This window comes from Amblyomma maculatum, unplaced genomic scaffold, assembly GCF_055883805.1.
Source record: "Amblyomma maculatum isolate TAMU_Amacu unplaced genomic scaffold, ASM5588380v1 scaffold_18, whole genome shotgun sequence".
Lineage (NCBI taxonomy): Eukaryota > Metazoa > Arthropoda > Arachnida > Ixodida > Ixodidae > Amblyomma > Amblyomma maculatum.
Window position 1 is genome coordinate 5,639,333 of NW_028146743.1, and position 4,430 is coordinate 5,643,762.

Sequence of the window (4,430 nt, forward strand, 5' to 3'; positions counted from 1 at the left end):
TGGGTTAATCACCTGTGTGTAAATGGAAGGAACGAAAATAAAAACAAAAATGTTCGACTACTTGGAGGTGCCGGGGATTGAACCCGGGGCCTTTCACATGCAAAGCGAACGCTCGACCTCTGAGCTACACCCCCAATGTTTTTCAATATTGCCTAATTTATTATCACATTTAAACACAAAGAACATTACCACACACACTCGCACACACACGCACACACACACACACACACACACACACACACACACACACACACACACACACACACACACACACACACACACACACACACACACACACACACACACACACACACACACAGACACAGACACAGAGACAGACACAGACACAGACACAGACACAGACACAGACACAGACACAGACACACACACACACACACACACACACACACACACACACACACACACACACACACACACACACACACACACACACACACACACACACACACACACACACACACACACACGCACACGCACACGCACACACACACACACACACACACACACACACACACACACACACACACACACACACACACACACACACACACACACACACACACACACACACACACACACACACACAGAGAGAATGTCGCCGAGTTTAACACCTTATATTAAAAAAATACGCGACAAACACAGAACATGGGTTAAAAAGCCACACCACCTTCACCTCAGGCGGCGTGATTCCTTAAAATGCCCTCACTTGCAACAGTGTTCTGTTCTCTGAAGCCTCTCAGCTCGTTGTAGAGCATGGGGGCACTGAAGACTGCTCTAAATGCCCCATCAGACCGCGGCGTACAGAATGTGTGCATTCGTTCTAGGGTGTTTCATCTAAAATTTTACCTATTTTTTAAAAATAGGAAAATTAAGTTTTATTGTCGATTCTTCTTTTAGCTGTTGTATTAAAAGTAGAGAAAAATCAGGAGCACAAAAGCGTACTAATTAGCATAATAATTAACTAAGAATAACTAATTACCTTTTTCTTTATACCAGCTAGAAGCTACTTTCAAATTGCAACAGTGAGCTACCGTTGTGAGATTGCCAAATGGTATTTTAAACGACAAGAAACGTGCATTTCTTAAGGACTGCAGCACTGGCAATTCTGTCCACTTTCGACGCACGAAAACGAAATGTAGCAAACGAAGCGCGGAATTGTACACGCCCACAAGTGACACAGTCGTGACGTCGCCGGGCGAATCAAGCCGACTGAAGGCGGCTGCTGCCGCTCGTGAAATACTCGTCTGGTGCTGCGTTATCACATCCAGTGGTGCGATATCTGTGCATGTACTGCTTTTCTTTTTATTTCACACTCTGGGAACCAAAACTTGTAGTCAAGAGGGAGGGCTGATTTGGCCATACCATCAGCGCTACGCCCGCCCTATGAAAAGCTTCGCCCGCAATGCGTTGGTGATATCTTAAGATCCTACCAGACCATGACGCAGCTCCAGGCGCGTATTTCGCGGGCTGCAGCGGCCGCCTCCAGACGGCTGGTTTCTCTCGGTGACGTCACGGCTGCGTCACTCATGGGCGTGCATAAGTGCGTGCCTCGACTGCTAGGTTTCGTTTTCGTGCGTCGAAAGCGGCCAGAATTGCCAGCGCTGCAGTCCTTAAGAAATGCGCGTTTCTTGTCGTTTAAAATACTATTTGGCATTCTCACACCGGTAGCTCACTGTTGCAATTTGAAAGCAGCTCCTAGCTGGTATAAATAAAAAGTTAATTAGGTAATCTTAGTTAATTATTAAGCTAATTAGTACCCTTTAAGGCTCCTGATTTTTCTCTACTCTAAATACAAGAGCTAAAAGAAGAATCTACAATAAAACTAAATTTTCTTATTTTTAAAAAATTGGTAAAATCTTAGATGAAACACTAAACAAGTCTATAATCTGATTCCGAAGATGAAGGGGAGGGTAGAAGCATTGGTACAACTAACTCAGACATTTAAGCGCGGAGGAGTCTGGGTTAATCACCTGTGTGTAAATGGAAGGAACGAAAATAAAAACAAAAATGTTCGACTACTTGGAGGTGCCGGGGATTGAACCCGGGGCCTTTCACATGCAAAGCGAACGCTCGACCTCTGAGCTACACCCCCAATGTTTTTCAATATTGCCTAATTTATTATCACATTTAAACACAAAGAACATTACCACACACACTCGCACACACACGCACACACACACACACACACACACACACACACACACACACACACACACACACACACACACACACACACACACACACACACACACACACACACACACACACACACACAGACACAGAGACAGACACAGACACAGACACAGACACAGACGCAGACACACACACACACACACACACACACACACACACACACACACACACACACACACACACACACACACACACACACACACACACACACGCACACGCACACGCACACGCACACGCACACACACACACACACACACACACACACACACACACACACACACACACACACACACACACACACACACACACACACACACACACACACACACACAGAGAGAATGTCGCCGAGTTTAACACCTTATATTAAAAAAATACGCGACAAACACAGAACATGGGTTAAAAAGCCACACCACCTTCACCTCAGGCGGCGTGATTCCTTAAAATGCCCTCACTTGCAACAGTGTTCTGTTCTCTGAAGCCTCTCAGCTCGTTGTAGAGCATGGGGGCACTGAAGACTGCTCTAAATGCCCCATCAGACCGCGGCGTACAGAATGTGTGCATTCGTTCTAGGGTGTTTCATCTAAAATTTTACCTATTTTTTAAAAATAGGAAAATTAAGTTTTATTGTCGATTCTTCTTTTAGCTGTTGTATTAAAAGTAGAGAAAAATCAGGAGCACAAAGGCGTACTAATTAGCTTAATAATTAACTAAGAATAACTAATTACCTTTTTCTTTATACCAGCTAGAAGCTACTTTCAAATTGCAACAGTGAGCTACCGTTGTGAGATTGCCAAATGGTATTTTAAACGACAAGAAACGTGCATTTCTTAAGGACTGCAGCACTGGCAATTCTGGCCACTTTCGACGCACGAAAACGAAATGTAGCAAACGAAGCGCGGAATTGTACGCGCCCACAAGTGACACAGTCGGACGTCGCCGGGCGAATCAAGCCGTCTGAAGGCGGCTGCTGCCGCTCGTGAAATACTCGTCTGGTGCTGCGTTATCACATCCAGTGGTGCGATATCTGTGCATGTACTGCTTTTCTTTTTATTTCACACTCTGGGAACCAAAACTTGTAGTCAAGAGGGAGGGCTGATTTGGCCATACCATCAGCGCTACGCCCGCCCTATGAAAAGCTTCGCCCGCAATGCGTTGGTGATATCTTAAGATCCTACCAGACCATGACGCAGCTCCAGGCGCGTATTTCGCGGGCTGCAGCGGCCGCCTCCAGACGGCTGGTTTCTCTCGGTGACGTCACGGCTGCGTCACTCATGGGCGTGCATAAGTGCGCGCCTCGACTGCTAGGTTTCGTTTTCGTGCGTCGAAAGCGGCCAGAATTGCCAGCGCTGCAGTCCTTAAGAAATGCGCGTTTCTTGTCGTTTAAAATACTATTTGGCATTCTCACACCGGTAGCTCACTGTTGCAATTTGAAAGCAGCTCCTAGCTGGTATAAATAAAAAGTTAATTAGGTAATCTTAGTTAATTATTAAGCTAATTAGTACCCTTTAAGGCTCCTGATTTTTCTCTACTCTTAATACAAGAGCTAAAAGAAGAATCTACAATAAAACTAAATTTTCTTATTTTTAAAAAATTGGTAAAATATTAGATGAAACACTAAACAAGTCTATAATCTGATTCCGAAGATGAAGGGGAGGGTAGAAGCATTGGTACAACTAACTCAGACATTTAAGCGCGGCGGAGTCTGGGTTAATCACCTGTGTGTAAATGGAAGGAACGAAAATAAAAACAAAAATGTTCGACTACTTGGAGGTGCCGGGGATTGAACCCGGGGCCTTTCACATGCAAAGCGAACGCTCTACCTCTGAGCTACACCCTTTTTTTTTTTTTTTTTCTTTATTGCCGTGAAACACAAAACAAAAATACACATGATAAAAAACGTCAACTACACTTGAGCTAACGCGTAAGTGGCTAAAATCTTTTCAAGTTCACTAACTCATCAAAGAGACAATGCCATTGTGGCGGATCCTGCTGCCTCATGAAAGTTTCACGTATATAAACAGCACTTTCAATAAAGTTTTCACGCGAAGATCGTGTATTTATATCTGCGTGACGCACCTGCATTCGTGTTTTCCACAAACTATGGAGACCAAGAAGCATAATTAAATCATAAGGTGCATCATCGTTCTGCACTGGTAGGAATCTGATTCCGTACGGAGTTAGGGGAAGTTCCTTTTTAATTGTCCTTTGGAGGACGT

The 4,430-nt window shown here is 44.5% G+C and overlaps 2 non-coding genes across 2 annotated transcripts; both read right to left on the reverse strand.

Moving 5' to 3' along the window:
- Positions 1-62: 62 nt before the first annotated feature.
- TRNAA-UGC (transfer RNA alanine (anticodon UGC)) lies at positions 63-134 on the reverse strand. The gene has a single exon. It is a non-coding gene; the product is annotated as a tRNA-Ala (tRNA).
- Positions 135-2,041: 1,907 nt separating this feature from the next.
- Positions 2,042-2,113, reverse strand: TRNAA-UGC (transfer RNA alanine (anticodon UGC)). The gene has a single exon. It is a non-coding gene; the product is annotated as a tRNA-Ala (tRNA).
- Positions 2,114-4,430: the final 2,317 nt, after the last annotated feature.